This window comes from Cervus elaphus, chromosome 17, assembly GCF_910594005.1.
Source record: "Cervus elaphus chromosome 17, mCerEla1.1, whole genome shotgun sequence".
Taxonomy (NCBI): domain Eukaryota; kingdom Metazoa; phylum Chordata; class Mammalia; order Artiodactyla; family Cervidae; genus Cervus; species Cervus elaphus.
The window spans coordinates 22,870,034-22,889,137 of record NC_057831.1 but is presented as its reverse complement, the minus strand read 5'-3'; positions in this window follow the sequence as shown (position 1 = coordinate 22,889,137).

Sequence of the window (19,104 nt, the reverse complement as noted above, 5' to 3'; positions counted from 1 at the left end):
TCATTTCCTTTAGGATGGACTGGTTTGATCTCCTTGCAGTCCAAGGGACTCTCAAAAGTCTTCTCCAACACCACAGCTCAAAAGCATCAATTCTTCAGCACTCAGCTTTCTTTTCTTTCTCAACTCTCACATCCATACAAGACTACTGTAAAAACCATGGCTTGACTAGACAGACCTTTGTCAGAAAAGTAATGTCTCTGCTTTTTAATAGGCTGTCTAGGTTGGTCATAACTTTCCTTCCAAGGAGCAAGCATTTTTTAATTTCATGGCTGCAGTCACCATCTGCTGTGATTTTGGAGTCTAAGAAAATAACATCTATCACTGTTTCAACTCTTTCTCCATCTATTTGCCATGAAGTGATTGGACGAGATGCCATGATCTTAGTTTTCTGAATGTTGAGCTTTAAGCCAACTATTTCACTCTCCTGTTTCACTTTCAACAAGAGGCTCTTTAGTTCTTTTTCACTTTCTGCCATAAGGGTGGTGTCATCTGCCTATCTGAGGTTATTGATATTTCTCCCGGCAATCTTGATTCCAGCTTGTGCTTCTTCCAGCCCAGCGTTTCTCACAGTGTACTCTGGATATAAGTTAAATAAGCAGGGTGACAATATACAGCCTTGACATGCTTCTTTCCCTATGTGGAACCAGTCTGTTGTTCCATGTCCAGTTTTAACTGTTGCTTCCTGACCTGCATACAGATTTATCAAGTGGCAGATCAGGTGGTCTGGTATTCCTATCTCCTTAAGACTTTTCCATAGTTTGTTGTGATCCACACAGTCAAAGGCTTTGGCATAGTCAATAAAGCAGAAATAGATGTTTATCTGGAACTCTCTTGCTTTATCAATGACCCAACAGATGTTGGCAATTTGATCTCTGGTTCTTCTGCCTTTTCTAAATCCAGTTTGAACATCTGGAAGTTCACGGGTCATGTACTGTTGAAGCCTGGCTTGGAGAATTTTGAGCATTACTTTACTAGCATGTGAGATGAGTGCAATTGTGCAGTAGTTTGAGCATTCTTTGGCATTGCCTTTCTTTGGGATTGGAATGAAAACTGACCTTTTCCAGTCCTGTGGCCACTGCTGAGTTTTCCAAATTTGCTGGCATATTGAGTGCAGCACTTTCACAGCATCATCTTTCAGGATTTGAAATAGCTCAACTGGAATTCCTTTACCTCCACTAGCTTTGCTTGTAGTGATGCTTCCTAACGCCCACCTGACTTCAGACTGCAGGATATCTGGCTCCAGGTGAGTGATCACACCATCATGATTATCTGGGTCATGAAGATCTTTTTTGTATAATTCTGTTTATTCTTGCCACCTTTTCTTAATATCTTCTGCTTCTGTTAGGTCCATACCATTTCTGTCCTTTATTGAGCCCATCTTTGCATGAAATGTTCCCTTGATATCTCTAATTTTCTTGAAACGATCTCTAGTCTTTCCCATTCTATTGTTTCCCTCTATTTCTTTACATTGATTACTGAGGAAGGCTTTCTTATCTCTCCTGGCTATTCTTTGGAACTCTGCATTCAGATGGGTATATCTTTCCTTTTCTCCTTTGTCTCTTTTTAGCTTCTCTTTTTTTTTTTTCTCAGCTATTTGTAAGGTCTCCTCAGACAACCATTTTGCCTTTTTACACTTCTTTTTCTTAGGAATGGTCGATCCCTGCCTCCTGTACAATGTCATGAACCTCTGTGCGTAGTTCTTCAGGCACTCTGTCTATCAGATGTAATCCCTTAAATCTATTTCTCACTTCCACTGTATAATCATATGTCGTTTGATTTAGGTCATACCTGACTGCCTAGTGGTTTTCCCTACTTTCTTCAATTTATGAAAATTTGGATTATATAGCAGCTTTTTTTTTTACCTTTAGGAGCTTATACTCATAATTGCTCTTCTGCCTGACAGAAGTTTAATCCAACCCTGATGTTTTGCATTCTATTCAAGTGTTAATCCTTTATCCAGATAGTTTAAATTGTTTTTCCAAGAATATTAGACTAATAGACTTATTGAGACTGTTCCTAGTTTATTGTTATGTTAGGGTAGGGGTTTTCCCGATGGCTCAGCAGGTAAAGAGTCCGCTTGCAACACAGGAAATATGGCTTTGTTCCTTGGACCGGGAAGAGCCACTGGAGGAGGACATGACAATCCATTTCGGTATTCTTGCCTTGAGAATACCGTGGGCAAAGGAGCCTGGCAGGCTATAGTCCATGGGGTCACAATGAGTCAGACCTGACTCAAGTGACTGAGCACACACACGTGTTAGGATAGATCAAGTGTAGTGAGAGGGAAAGGTCTTAGTAAACTATTCTTAAAATGGGAAAATTGTGATCTTAGCCTTTTGCTATTATTACCACTTTATTTTTTTGGTTGCTACAATTTGTTATTTGACAATAAAAAATATCCACTGAGCTATAAATAAGACTGTGTCTTTGAAACCTTAGAGAGTGAACTTATTAAAAGATGCAGCTATTTATAGAAGTGTCTCTTCAGACAGGCATTTATAACTCTTCAGACAATTGTTCTCTCTGGGCTTAAAAGAAACGGATTGGTTATCTCCATAAATAATTTCCTTGGATGGCTGAAGAAATAAAATCAAGGGAGAGAAAGATTAACTCAAAAGTATTCAGAAGTCTCTTATTTTAGAGGGACTGTTGTAATCACTTAATCCAAATCTCTTAGACAAGAAGCAATTGAGTCACCAGGAGTTGACAAGTCATTTGTGTCTGTACAGATAAAATGAGTTAGTGGTGGTGCAGAGACTTCACTAGGATTGCTGGACACTGGTGCTCAGTGTACTGTCATACCTAGTTAGCAATTGTTGGAATCAAAATTTCTGGGAGAAACATCAAAACCTCAGATATGCAGATGACACCACCCTTATGGCAGAAAGCAAAGAGGAACTAAAGAACCTCTTGATGAAAGTGAAAGAGAAGAGTGAAAAAACTGGCTTAAAATTCAACATTCAAAAAATGAAGATGATGGCATACGGTCCTTTCACTTCATGGCGAATAGATGGGGATACAATGGAAACAGTGACGGACTTTATTTTCTTGGACTCCAAAATCACTGCAGATGGTGACTGCAGCCATGAAATTAAAAGATGCTTGCTCCTTGGAAGAAAAGCTATGACCAACCTAGACAGCATATTAAAAAGCAGAGACATTACTTTTCCGACAAAGGTCCGTCTAGTCAAAGCTATGGTTTTTCCAGTAGTTATGTATGGATGTGAGAGTTGGGCTATAAAGAAAGCTGAGCACCGAAGAATTGATGCTTTTGAACTGTGGTGTTGGAGAAGACTTTTGAGAGTCCCTTGGACTGCAAGGAGATCCAACCAGTCCATCCTAAAGGAAACCTGTCCTGAATATTCATTGGAAGGACTGATGCTGAAGCTGAAACTCCAATACTTTGGCCACCTGATGTGAAGAGCTGACTCATTTGAAAAACTCCTGATGCTGGGAAAGATTGAAGGCAGGAGGAGAAGGGGATGACAGAGGGTGAGACGGTTGGATGGCAATACCGACTCGATGGACATGAGTTTGAGCAAGGTCCGGGTGTTGGTGATGGACAGGGAAGCTTGGGGTGCTGCAGTCCAGGGGGTCGCAGAGAGTCATGCAGGACTGAGAAACTGAACTGAATTGAACTAATTCTTCAGGTTTAATTAGAACTTCTATTGAATAATGCAGTTATTATGAGACCCGCAGTACCTATTGCAGCTTGTGTTGTAGCAGATCATCATCCCAACAGAGTGGGAAGTGCAGGGAGTCTTTCCCCAGAAAGTGGAAATGGTATCTGCAAGAACATGCAACAGGGGCAAGCACCGTGGGTACCAACCAACCAAATCAATGAACATGCATGCTAAGTCACTTCAGTCCTGTCTGACTTTGCAACCTCATGGACTATAGCCTGCCAGGTTCCTCTGTCTGTGGGATTCTCTAGGCAAGAATACTGGAGTGGTTTGCCATTTCCTTCTCCAGGGGATCTTCCCCACCAGGAATCGAACAAGCATCTCTTACATCTCCGGTATTAGCAGGTAGGTTCTTTACCACTCGTGCCACCTGGGAACACGTGACTGTTATTCTTTGGGTCTCTCATTAAATTTTCCTGAGGAAGTATCTAACATTCTGGCTAAATGGGAATTTCTCAATAATCAGTTTCCTGAAGACGCTAAGAATGCAACGCAGTTTACGGAAGTCTCAAGAGAGGAGAAAGTGAAACTGAAAGTCTCTCAGTCATGTCTGACTCTTTGCGACCCCATGGACTATACAGTCCATGGAATTCTCCAGGCCAGAATACTGGAGTCGGTAGCCTTTCCCTTCTCCAGGGGATCTTCCCAACCCAGGGATCAAACCCAGGTCTCCTGCATTGCAGGCGGATTCTTTACCAGCTGAGCCACAAAAGAGGAGGGTTGACCCTTAATCTGGAAAGCATCTATACCATGACTGGTCAATAATAAGATATTAATAGAATAGATATTTAACATTTATAGGACAATAGTCAATGAATCAGCAATATATTTATTAAAAATGAGCCTTAGATAAAAAGACTGTCAGTAGTGCTGTTATAGAAAATATTATGAATGTTGAAGGGGAAAACCTGCTTATTCATGCGTCTCCTATCATTTGTCCATCATCTAGGAAGCTATGGGACAGCTGGCAGGCTGTCAAACAAGGTTGATAGATGTTGCAATCTCTTTGTCATCACTTTCTTCTATTCTCATCCCTCTTCAGCATTGCTCCAATTTCTTTGTTTGATAGGTAGTTTCGTAATTTTGATCTTTAATTTTATTTTAATATCCCTTGAAGTATGTGTGTGCATGTGCTCAGCTGCTCAGTCATGTCTGACGCTTAGTGACCCCATAAAGTGTGGCCCGACAGCCTCCTTTGTCCATGAGATTTCCCAAGCAAGAATATTGGAGTGGGTTGTCATTTCCTCCTCCAGGGGATCTTCCTGACCTAGGGATCGAACCTTCATCTCTTGCATTCCCCTGCTTGTCAGGTGGATTCTTTACCACTCTGCCACTAGAGAAGCCCAAATGTGATTTTGTGCAGTTGAACTAATTGATAATTAAACTAATTCTCAATTTTAATACACATTATTTGTCTTTTGGTGAATATTTTTAAATCTCATTTTATATATATTGTAAAATTTATTTTTTGCAATATTTTCTTTGTTTTCTCCATCTTCAAGAAGTTTCATGGATTGCATTCCACTTTCATAGTAGTTTATAGATACTATTCTATTTTTTAGGTACCAGTATAGATTTCCTCAGTGGCTCAGTAGGGGAGAATCTGCCTGCCAATGCAGTAGACATGAATTTGAACCCTGGGCCTGGAAGATCTCCTAGAGAAGGAAATGGCAACCCACACCAATGTTCTTGCCTGGGAAATCCCATGGCCGGAGGAGCCTGATAGGCTACAGTCCTTGGGATTGCAACAGTTGGACATGACTAAGTGACTAAACAACAACAAATTATAAATAAAGAATTCCAATATAAATTTTAATTTTATTTCTGTAGATAAGCATTTGACTTCCATTTGTAAACTTGTGTGGTTATTTTTTTATTCCTAAAGTTCAGATTTTTTTAAATTCAAAAATGATATGACCAGCTGTGAATTTTTGTCAGTCTTCCAGCTTTGTTTCTCTTCGTCTTGAGGACTTTTTTGTCTATTCATAGCTGAATTTTTATTTCTCTGCATCTATGCCTTCATTTAAAACAATTAGCTACTATTATTTATGCTTCATGTGCATTAATATATCCTCCAGTCTCCTCATCTTTCTTTTCATTACATCCATTCCAGTTTTGCTCTGTGATTTAGATATTTCTTCAACTTGGTATTTCAAGCCATTATCTTATGTTACAACTATTTCTGTATCATTCAATTAATCTATTGACTTTTTAAGCTGGTAAATCATGTTTTTTTCTGTTTGTTTTTTGTTTTAGACTTAAAAAGACTTTTTTCATGCCACAGCATAGTTTTCTTAATTTGCATCATCATCATCGTCATCATCATCATTTTTCAGTTCAAGTTTCTCTTGAGTTCAAGAGCCTCTTCCATCAACTCTGTTTTGCTGGATATCCTTCTGTTTAACTCATCTTTCTCTCCTTAGGCAACTCGATCTTTCTGAGGTACTAGAAGAAAGCCTGTTTCCTTCTTCTTTTCCATCTTAGGAAGCAGAAACAAGAGAATAACTCCTTCAGACTTTTGATTGCCTTCCTGGGCCAGAGAGACTAGGCATAGTCAAGCTGCCAATACTATTCTATTCCCAATGGCACCTGCAGGTCTCTTAGAATAAATTTATTTCCAGATAGTGAATTTGTAGCTTTGCAATGTAGTATCTCTTTTAAACTGGTCTCCAAACATATCCCCTTCCATAGAAAAGCAGTATGTCAAGAACTATACTACAAAAGGCAAGATAGCAAGAAGAAAGAAACTGTGATAATGCTGTGCGAACTTTATTTCTACAAATAATCAGGGTTTTTAGCATCAATTTATGTGGAAGCATAACCTAATGAAACATAAAAATAGCTCTACAGATTATACTTACATTTAATCAACTACGATCTGACTTTGGATAGCGTAGGTAGTTACAACGGCTATTACAGGATGTGGAGTAAGATAAAGATTTTCTCTTTGTGTGTGTGAATTTCTAAGGTTGAAGAGGTAGGAGAGAAAATAATTCAGAATTTGAGTGTGACTATATTCTTAATTATATTAATTCTTATTATTCTTAATTGCTCTAAACTGTTTTATAACTGAGTTTTTTACCATCATAGGGATGCCATAGAGAGTTTCTCTAAAGCCTCAGAGGGGAAAAAAATGACAAAGTGGTTGAGGTACTGTTTTCTCTCTTCAGTAAAGTTAGATTTTATATTTAAAGATTTTATTTAAAGGAAAAAAAAAATCCATCATTAAAAAGTTTAAAAACACTGCTCAGAAGGGCCTGGTTATCTCGAATGAGAGAGGTCATGGTGACCAATTCCAGTAAGAGACTGTTCAGATTGAGTTGAGTAAGTATAAAACCTACTGGTCATAAGTACACATTAATTGCTTTGAATATATTAGAAAGCTAAATTATTAATTTGCATTTTGAAGAGTTAAATGAGCTCAAATTCGATCAAATTTATTCTTCCTGGGAAGTGATTCCAAAATAAAACCAATTAACTCTTTCTTGCAGGAGGATGTTTGAAAGTGTTATTTAGAAGTGTTTCATAGGATTATTACAAGATTGGTCATTAGTTTTTCCACTAAAAATTAAGTCATTCATTTCCAAATTATGTAGACTAAAAAAAAACAAAGTACAGAGAATGCCACATCCATTAATGAGTAGCACAAATATAAGATGTAACTCTCAGATATAGAAAGGCAGAGGGCTTTCAACAAACAAGAATGATTTCATTAACTGCAAAGCAGTTAACTATCTTGAATTGGAGAGTTTCTTAGTCTAAAGCAAAACTTCAGTAGATATCAGTGGCAGAACAAGGAAACAAACAACAATACTTAAAGGCTTTATTTTGAGCAAGAACATAAGCAGATAGACACTTAAGTCTATGCTATCAAACATAGTGGCCACTAGTCACACGTGGCTAGTGAGCCCTGGAAATGTGGTCTGTCTAAGTGGAGGTGTGTATGAAGTATAAAATGCACATCAGACTGACTTCAAACACTTACTATGAGAGAATAAAGTAAAATATCTCATTAATAACTGTATATTGATTACACACAGAAGCAATAAGGACATATTGGTAAAGGATTATTATTTGTGTCTTTGCAAGGTTAGAAAAAGAGTACAGAAGAACATATTGATGATTATTTTATATGGCACATAAGAAACTACATGTAACTCAAGTGCTAGAATTTGGTTCAGTCACTCTCAATAAATATTTTGTTATTTTTAATCCTCTCTGTAAAATGAGTCTTTTAGATATTGAGTTGGGTGAAACTTACCTGGTTATTAGAATAAAAATTTTTAGGCCCACAATGAAGTAAATGATGTGAGCAATTTACTGCCAGATTTTGGTCAAATGAGACTGTTTCCTGTTTACAAGGGGTCAAAGTTTTAGTACTAACACCAGAGCAGTGTATAACACTTTTGTGTTTCTCATTAAATAAATTAAATTGAAGAAATTTTATTGAATATGATTAGGCATATTGCATATGTCCTTAGAGGAAGTGAAATTAGGTAACATCTCAATAAATGCACAATTAATTCATTTCTGCAATAAATATATTTTTGGAGCACCTATAGTATTTGTGGCATTGCTTTTGGAAATATAATATTAAAAGGCCAAATGTATTGCAGACCAAAAGAGGTCACAATAGAAATTAGAGGAGTGGAAAGTCACATTTCTATTACTTAAAATATACTTTGTGGCATTCATGAAGTATTTATTTCACATGTATCAGGTATTACTATGTGTTGGGTATTAGTCTAAAGTTTTATATTTACTTGTTATTATCATTATGCAGTTTTATGAATTAGATACTTTTATTATCATCATTTCATAGATGAGAAAATTCAGGCTAAAAGATTAAGGGACAATTCATAGCTATTTAGATGGATGAGGAAGAATTCAAATTCAGCAGCCTGGCTAAAGCAGCCAAATGTTTAACTCTCTGTATATTAGGAGAAAGAAATTTATGAGGGAGGGGACAGCATGAGTGAGTAGGAAAACAAAAAAGTGCATGTGTATCACGAGAATATGAACTCGGATTCCTTGGTTGCAACAAAATCAATTCTTGCTAGCTTAAGCAATGATGTTGTTTTGTTTTGCTCTTTGGAATGATATTGGTTTGTTCACAACATTAATAGAAATGCTTGAGAAAGAAAGTCAGAAATGAACAATATCAGAGCTGCTCTAGATGTTCCAGATTTTGCTGCAATTATTAATGTACTCTTGATTTTTTCCTTGCATAACTCCAATAACTTGGAAACAATATCAATAAAGATTCAAAGTATTTGTCTCTAACTATGAACCCTTAGTGAGATAAACTATAAGGACAAAAATAACTGCAAAGAAAATTTGAATTTTGTATAGTAGATTTGGTTGTAGTAGTGGTGTTAGTGTATTAGTGTATAATTATGCACAGATGCACACATGGAACTGTACTTTAAAATAACTGTCAGATGTGGAAAAACAAGTGTTAAATATATTTGGAGTGAGGGTTATTATAATTTAAGAAAGTGAAGTCGCTCAGTCATGTCCGACTCTTTGTGACCCCGTGGACTGTAGCCTACTAGGCTCCTCCGTCCGTGGGATTCTCCAGGTAAGAATACTGGAGTGGGTTGCCATTTCCTTCTCCAATAATTTAAGAAGGGTGGTACAGATATTGAATGCTAGAGAGTTAGGGAAGACTCAGAATGTTGGATTTGCATTGGTGGTATCTGTGTAAACTCGTGACTTAAATTCTTAGCTCTGTTCACTGAGGGAGCCTAGAAACCATTATATCCCGCTATCAATACATGCAACTAGAGGTTAGAGCTTGGTTCTAAATACTGTTCTCCACTAAAAGAAGCCAAGCATTGTTAGAGGATTAACAGCTTTCAGAACTGGGGCAGGGAAAGTATAAGAGAAAATTGATCTGTTGTATTTTGGTGAAAACAAGGAGGTATTTAAAGATTGATAGAATCAGATCAAAATGACAGAGAGCCAGATTAAGTGGGCATCCATTGGTCAAACTGGGTCAAATCAGCGTCAGAAAATAATAATGATAGTATAATAATACATAGTATATTGAATACAAGGAAATCATGTGTCCTGTGTAATACTAAAAAAACAATGAAAGAGATGAGACTTTACAGAAAAATGCCACTAACCCACATATGAGGAATCATACAATTAGAAAAAAATCATCATTTTGTAATCATAGTGTAATATTTACTTCAGGCAGCCATTGTCACTTGATGCGCAAATGCTCACAGAAAAGTAAATTTATACAATGTTTAATGTTTTTATTAACATGTACAGATTCTTTTAGTATTTCTTATATTCAGACTATTTTCAGTTTACTGTATCATAAAATTAATTCCTTGGGAGCTACATGAATTGAGGGAGGTATAGTCAATGACCATTCTGTACTTTTTGGAGACTTGATAAACCATGACAATAACTATATTCAACAAAAGTAAAAAAAAAAAAAACCTACAGAGAATGATTACTGCCAGATTGCCTAATGAAATATGACAATGATATTATCTCCTACTGCACTTATTTCTTTCAAAAAGAAGAAGCCTCAGACAGAGCTGTAATTCATAAGACAGAAAAAAGATAGAGATTTTAATAGAACAAATGTTCATGTAAGTAATGTAATCATTAGTCAACTAGCTTGGGGTCCATTTTGCACCATATGAACTCACTAGATTTTTGAATACGTGAGCTAGTGACCAAGCTATCTGAACATTAAGTTTTTAAAAAATTGAAAGTTATAATTTATTCTTTAAATAATTACTGTTCTAATGAAATAAATTTTGATGTACATTACATTTGATAGATCAAAAATAAAAATTTTTATACAAGCATTTTTGTCATATTTATAAATGTGAATATTTAGTTTAAGGAGACTATAGTGAGTGAGGAAGGGCATGACAGGCTGTTGTAAATCTGGATGAAAGTGATGGCCCCTGGACTCAGGAAATATCAGTAGATAGAGAATGTTGGAGACAGTGTGTAGGGACAGATTAAAAAGTTATTGAGAAGATAGAAACGCAGAAGCAATTTTTCCACAGTAGTTTAGATGTGCAATGTCTGATATAATCTTCCTCAGTTATATTTTGATATTCTTATTTACTTGTTGTGTCGTGCTCAGTATTCTTGCCTAGAGAACTCCATGGACAGAAGAGCCTAGTGGGCTACAACCCATGGGGTCGCAAAGAGTCGGGCATGACTAAAGCGACTGAGCACGTTCTGACTTAACATAGGGTTAAGAGATGAGAAAGTGTCAAAAGGAAAAAAAAAAAAGAACAATCTGTTCTAGATTGAATCTTAGGTTTGGGCACATTTTCTCTTTCAACGACTTTTTGCTATCTACACAGCTGTTCCGTTTCTCTCTCATGGATTTCTGTGGCTTTTCTTTCACTTTCCTGTTATAGTGTAGAATTAGCTCAAAAGACATGGAAGAGAGATAGCAAGATCCAGAGGATTCCATTCTCTTAATGCCAATACTGCTGTCTGTTTAGATGGAATCTAAATTGTAAAGATTACTGATATACTTTTTATATGTCAGAAACTTGTTATCCAACCAAATTAATACTAGTTTATGTAATTTTAATTTTATGTAAATTATTTAGCTTATGTAATTTTAAGTAATGTCATGTGCTTGATAGCAGGTGTCTTAGCCTTAAATATAGATAGCCTGAATAGGGTATGGATATACTACCATTCATTCATGAAGAGAAGTAGGAGTACTCAACTAATAATGGGATCAATGGGCTGAATTATTCCATCAAAGATGGAGTTTTAGCACTTAAGTTCATCTGCGTCTATTTATAAGCACAGGAAATATAAGGAATGTACATTTTAATAAACATATTTGGTCTCTAAGATTGATGATAAAGTGTAAACACTGGTTATTCTTAAGAAAGTCTTTAGGAAAAAATCTCTTTAAAACTCAATAATAATTTACCTCCATTCTTTCCCCTAAGAATATAATCAATTCATGATTGTAATCATATTTTTAGAAAATTGGGGGATAGTTGCTTTACAATGTTGTGTTAGTTTTTGCTACTAGTACTACATGGATCTTTCTAGCCTTCTCTTTTATTGTTTATAATGTTCCATTCCATCTGTAATAAACCTAGACTTCACCATCAGACATTAATTTACTTAACTATTCAATTTCATCATACTTATATAGAAATTTCAGAATTGTTAATTTGCTGTGATAAAATAATTTCACCATTTAGAGTACAGGTGTTTATGTGTTCTTTTTTTTACCTTTAAACATACAATTTCCAGTTATTTCCAAAGTTGCTTAGCTCAGAACTTTCTCTCCCACCCTTACAAATGAGGTTATTTAATATATTTTTGAAACAGTTAGATTCTTTTGTCACAGACTACATTCCACTGTGGGAGTCTCCCAACCTTGTAAACAATTTTTAAATTTGCATATATTAAAGTTTATTCTATACTTATATATTATCATGGGTTTAGACAAATGCAGAGTCATGCTATTCAGTATTACAGTATTATATGTCATAGCTTAACCACTCTAAAAACATCCTTCTTCCTAGAAACCCTGACAACCATTTCAACCACTGATCTGTTTATCAGATTTGTAATTTGCCTTTTCCAGAATGCCATAAAAGTGAAATCCTGTGGCACTTTCAGACTGACTTTTTTATAAAGACTTTTTGATGTGGGCCATTTGTAAAGTCTTTACTGAATTTGAATTTACTTCTGTTTTATGTTTTGGTTCTCTGGCCCTAAGGCATATAGGATCTTAGCTCCCTGACCAGGAGTGAACCTATACCCCCGGCACTGAAAAGCAAAGTGTCAACCACTGGACCACTAGGAAAGTCCCTAGACTGACTTCTTTCACTTAGCAACATATTCATTTAAATTCATCCATGTTTTCGTAGGGCATGATAGCTTATTCCTTTTTTATCACTGAATATTATCGCATTGTGTGAATATCTAACAGTTTGTTTATCTACTTTCCTGTGGAAGGACATTTTGATTTCTTCCAATATTTGGTGATTATGAATAAAGCTGCCATAAACCTTTATGTGCTGGCTTTCATGTGGATATGAGTTTTCAAATCAGTTGTGTAAGTTTCTGGGAGTGCCATTGCTAGATCTCAGTAAGAGTATATTTAGTTTTGTAAGAAACTCCCAAACTGTCTCTCAAATTGGCTGTACCATTTCACATTCCTACCCACAAGGAATAGAAGTTCTTGTTGCTCTGTATCCTTGCCAGCAATTGTATTGTTATCTTTTTGTATTGTATCTATTCTAACATTTGTGTATTGCTTTATTTTTGGAGAAAGGATCTGGACTCTTGAGTAGCTAAGTCATGTGGCTTCATGCCTGTGTGACTGATTTCCAGTAAGAACTCAAAACATCAAGGCTTGAGTGAGATGCTCTTGTTGGCAACACTCCTCATGTGTTTTCACATATTTCAGGGAGAATTAAGGGCAGCTCTGCATGAATCCTGGGTGAGGACACCTGGAAGCAAGTGCCTGTTTTCTCCGGAACTTTGCTCCATGTTATCTTTGTATTTGCTGACTTTTATCTGTAGTCTTTCACTGTAATAAATCTTAATTGTGAGTATAACAGATTTTTCTGAGTCCTGCAAGTCCTTCTAGGGAATCACTGAGCCTGAGGGAGGTCATGAGGACTCCATCACAAGTCCTTAACATTAATCATAAATATTTTGATTTCTTTCTGGTAACACCAACATGTGTGTAATATCTGAGTCTAGTTCAGTTGATTGTGTTGTCCTTTCTGACTGTGCATTTTTGCCTTTTTGCATACCTAATGACTTTTTGTTGTTGTATTGAGTGTGTGTGTGTGTGTTAGACACTCAGTCATGTCTGACTCTTTGCTACCCCATGGACTGTGGCCTGCCAGGCTTCCCTGTCCACGGGATATTCCAGGCAAGAATATTGGAGTGGACTGCCATTTCCTCCTCCAGGGGATCTTCCCAATCCAGAAATCGAATCTGGGTCTCCTGCATTGCAGGCAGATTCTTTACCATCTAAGCCACCAGGGAATCCCTGATGTATTGAGTAATAAGACATAAAATGAATAGGCTTCTGGTGGGAGGATTTATGTTCATCTGTCTTGCAGTTGAGCTGTTTAGTGTTTGTTGTAGCTATATGTACCACAGCTTCAAAATCCTCTAATGTCCTTATTTTAGTCTTTTCTCCTGGCCTAGAGGCTTCTCTGTGTATTATTTTTCCTTTTCTGTTCTTTTTAAAAAAATTATTTATTTTTTAATTGAAAGATAATTGCTTTACAGAACTTTGTTGCTTTCTGTCAAACCTTAATTGTTCCTCAGAGGAAGTCAGCTTTGCAGGTCTTTCAGTTGCTGCTATTATTACACAGGAGCCTTTTGCTGGCATGGTAAGGTATAGGAGAGGGAAATTTCTATAATCTTTTGATTAAAACTCAGTCTTTTCATGAGACTTTTCCTAGGGCTGTGGCCTTCACAAATGTTCTCGATCCTCTTCCAGGTTACATTGAAAAAAAAAAAAAAACTTTGTCCCTTATTCTCTCCCTGATTAAATAATTCCTAATTTATATCCTTAAGTCCCCACTTCCTGTTGATTTTAGGTTTTCCCCTAGGTGAAAATAGGTAAGATAGGGAGATGGGAAAAGCTGGAAAGAAAGTAGAAAGTGAAAGTCGAATCTGATTTTGTGTTACACCATGGACTACACAGTCCATGGACTTCTCCAGGCCAGAATACTGGAGTGGGTAGCTGTTCCCTTCTCCAGGGGATATTCCCAACCCAGGGATCAAACCCAGGTCTCCCGCATTGCAGGTGGATTCTTTACCAGCTGAACCACAAGGGAAGCCCAAGAATACTGGAGTGGGTAGCCTATCCCTTCTCCAGTTCTCCAGAGGATCTTGCTGACCCAGGAATCGAATCAGGATCTCCTGCATTGCAGGTAGATTCTTTACCAGCTTAGCTATCAGGGAAAAGCTGGAGCAGGCAAGAATTCCCTACAGCCTGCTGAAAGAAGATTTCAGAATTGTGCTTCAGAGTTCTTACCCCTGGAGAGACAGCTTCTGTCTGGAGAAGGTTTGGGGAGTGTTTCCCAGTGGATACTCTTCTTCTCACCCTGACAGAGCCACAGGGAGATCTTTCCTGGAGCTTCACAACAAATACTGGGTATTCATTCTTGGGGGCTTCCCTTGTGGCTCAGAGGTAAAGAATCGGCCTGCCAATGCAGAAGATGTGGGTTCGATCCCTGGGTCAGGAAAATCCCCTGGAGAAGGAAATGGCAACCCACTCCAATTTTCTTGCCTGAAGAATTCCATGAACAGAGGAGCCTGGAGAGCTCCAGTCCATGAGGTTGCAAAGAGTAGAGCACTACTGAACAAGTAAACAGCAACATTCATTCTTGGAGGGGAAGCCCACAAATGTGTGAGTTCCTCTGAGACTGTAGCCCTACTCTCATGCTAGTCCATCCTCAGTCTCCAACAATTATTACCATGTGTTTCTTCAGCTTTAGAGCTCTGTCTGCTTCTGTTCCAGGAAAGCAAATATTGGTTGCTGTATCTCTCTGGATACACAGCTCTCTCCACATTTGGGAGACCTCTACCTTTGCCCCACCTCAGTTCTCTGATAGGTCCAAATCTTATTGTCAGTATTTAGTTTATCCAACTATTCTTCATTGTAAGGATAGGAGTGAAGACTTCCAAGATATTTGCATGTCACACCTGAAACTTGAAGTCTATTAGTGAACTTTTAGGACATCTATTTCATATATTTCTGCCATGCTTTTGTGTACTATCAAAGTAATGATTCTTGTTATGTACTGTTTTTTTAAAATGCTTATATTACAACACTGAAGTACTTTATAGTGGGTTTAGTAAACATTGTCGTGTTTTAAAATGATTAAGTAAAATTAGAATAGACTGTATTTTATATAGGATTATTAAATGTCTTCTAAGATGGTACTGATGAACCTATTTGCTGGACAGCAATGGAGACACTCAGTCATGTCCGACTCTGTGACCCCATGGACTGTAGCCCACCACGCTCCTCTGTCCACAGGGTTTTCCAGGCAAGAATACTGGAGTGGGTTGTAGCTGATAAAGAATCCACCTGCAGTGCAGGAGACCCCCGTTTGATTCCTGGATTGGGAAGATCCCCTGGAGAAGGGAAAGTCTACCCACTCCAGTGTTCATGGGCTTTCCTGGTGGCTCAGATGGTAAAGAAGCCATTAGCTATGCAGGAGACCTGGGTTCAATCCCTGGGTTGGGAAGATCCCCTGGAGGAGAGCATGGCAGCCCACTACAGCAGTGGAAATGTAGAGATAGAGAACAGGCTTGTGGACACAGTGGGGGAAGGAGCGGGGCGGGTGGGGATAAAATGAAAGAGTAACTTTGAGACATATACACTACCACGTATAAAGTAGAGAGGCAATGGAAATTTGTTGTATGACACAGGGAGCTCAAACCTGGTGCTCTGTGACGACCTAGAGGGATGGGATGAGGTGGGAGGTGGGAGGGAGGGTCCAGGGGGAGGGGATGTATAGATACCTAGGGCTGATTCATGTTGATGTATGGAAGAAACTAATACAATAATGTAAGCAATTGTCCTCTAAATCAAAAAATTGTCTTCTAGAAAGTTTATGTCAGATTGTGTAAACTTGAAATAGAAATAGAAAAGGTGCTGTGTGTCTTAATAATTTGTTTTCCTTAGCATGGAAGTAAAGGAACGGACAGGGTTGTTTAGTGAGAAACACAATTAGAGTTTGCAAATGCCCATAGTCCAGAGGAAGCAAATGAGGTTCTTTGATTTGAATCACATTTTGGCAATACCATGCCAGATGGGAGAGTGCAAGATGTAATTGCACAAAGTAGCAAGAAGGTTAAGAGGAAAACAGGACTTACCATATAAACAAAAATTGTAATGGGCAAGGGAAAATGATATCAAATCTTGGTGGATAAAGCTAGCCTGCTGAGGATCTATTGTTTCAAAAATAGCCTGTTGGCTGAGTCATCTTATCTGTGGCTCAGTGTGCTTTGTAATCCTTAGATGTGTATCATAAGCAGACATAACTGTTCAATACAGAAACATCATTTTATTATGTAAGGAATTTTGATTTTTAAAATTTTGATATAATTTCAGTTGTTTCATTTTTATATTTGAAACTTTACTACTAATCTACTAGTTAATAATACACTTAGCTAGTATGTTCAGAATTTTTCAGACAACAGTTTTCTGTTATAAAAATTAATTTTTATATTTATATTCTCTATTATAAATTGATTTTTTGAGAGTTAATTCATCTTTTCTAGCTTTTCAGAGAAAGAATGCTATTTCTGGCAACTGATGTTCAGAAAATATCTTTTCTAAAGTGAGTTTTGAATCAGACTGGCTGGCAAGATTTTTTTTCTCTTACTTTCCAAGTTAAAGATACTCAGAAAGTATTGTCCAAAAGGTATTTAACATGAAATGGAACAATCCATTCATTGATGTTCTTTCAGTGAGAAGTCTTTGTATTTTTTAATCTTTATTTCTTTAACCTTGGATTTTTGTGAACCTGAGAATTTTATTCCTTCCCATAGTTAAACAGAATTTTGTATTAGCTATATTAAGAAAATTGTTATTAAATTAATAGCAATGTTTTCATCTGTTTTGGGCTTCCCAGGTGGCTTAGACAGTAAAGAATCCACCTGCAGTGCAGGAGACCTGGGTTCAGTCCCTGGGTTGGGAAGATCCCCTGGAGGAGGACGTGGCACACCCACTCCAGTATTCTTGCCTGGAGAATCCCCATGGACAGAGGAGCCTGGCGGGCCGCAGTTCATGGGGTGACAAAGAGTCGGACACGACTCAGCAACTACGCACAACACAGCACACAGTCTTCAACGTTCTTACCCTCATGTTGGTCATTGTCGATAATACCGAAGTTTCCTTCCTCTTTTAAATACTAACTCTAATAAAAAAAAAAATTGGCAAAGTATAATTTGTTCTAAAGGGAAAATGGAGACCAGCTGGGCATTGATTTTTTTTTTCCTGAAGTTGATAGGAATTGTTAAAGGATACCACATCTTCCAAGACCCAGTTTAGAGCCAGTCTCCTCTATAAGGTTAATTGTTCCTAGAGTAGCTTTCACTGATACCTACAATTCCTAAGATTCATTCAGACTCGTTCAATCGATAAGTCGTGTTCAATTCTTTGTAACCCCATGGACTGCAGCATCCCAGGCTTCCCTGTCCTTCACCATTTTCCGGAGTTGACTCAAACTCATGTCCATTGAGTTGGTGATGCAATCCAACCATCTCATCCTCTGTCATCCCCTTCTGCCTTCAATCTTTCCCAGCATCGGGGTCTTTTCAAATGAGTTGACTCTTCACATCAGGTGGCCAAAGTATTGCAGCTTTAGCTACAGCATCAGTCTTCCAATGAATATTCAAGGATTTAGTCAATCCTTTATGATGGACTGGTTTGATTTCCTTGCAGTCCAAGGGACTCTCAAGAGTCTTCTCCAGCACCACAGTTTGAAAACATCAATTCTTTGCTGCTCAGTCTTCTTTATGGTCCAAATCTCACATCTGTATGTGACTACTGGAAAAACTACAGCTTTGAATATATGCACCTTTGTTGGCAAAGTGATGTCTCTGCTTTTTGATATGCTATCTAGGTTTGTCATAGCTTTCCTTCCAAGGAGCAAATGTCTTTTAATTTCATGGCTGCAGTCACTGTCTGCAGTGATTCTGGAGCCCAAGAAAATAAAATTTGTCACTGTTTCCATTTATTCCCTATCTATTTGCCATGAAGTGATGGGACCAGATGCCATGATCTTAGTTTTCTGAATGTTGAGTTTTAAGCCAGCTTTTTCACTCTCCTCTTTCACCTTCATTAAGAGACTCTTTAGTTCCTCTTCACTTTCTGCCATAAGGGTAGTGGTTATCTGCATATCTGAGGTTATTGGTTTTGATCCCAGCTTGTGCTTCATCCATTCCAGCATTTTGCATGATGTCCTCTGCATATAAATTAAATAAGCAGGGTGACAATATATAGCCTTGATGTACTCTTTTCCAAATTTGGAACCAATCCATTGTTCCATGTCCGGTTCTGGCTGTTGCTTTTTTGTCCTGCATACAGGTTTCTCAAGAGGAAGGTAAAGTGGTCTGATAGTCCCATCTCTTTAAGAATCCAAAATTTGACAATAAATTTGTTCACATTTTAATATGATCTATATTATTCATGTATTGTACTGCTATATCTTTGTGGCAGATGATATTTTCCAAAGATGTTTGAACTGATATTTCCCATCCTAAACATTCTTTGACAATTTGATCTTGACATCCTTCTCTTTCTCCCTCCTTGAATTCTGAGTGGGCTTGTGAGTTAATTATAACCAATAGAATGCAGTGGAAGTAATATTGCATGACCACCAAGGCTATTTCAGGAGAAATGATTAACTTGTCA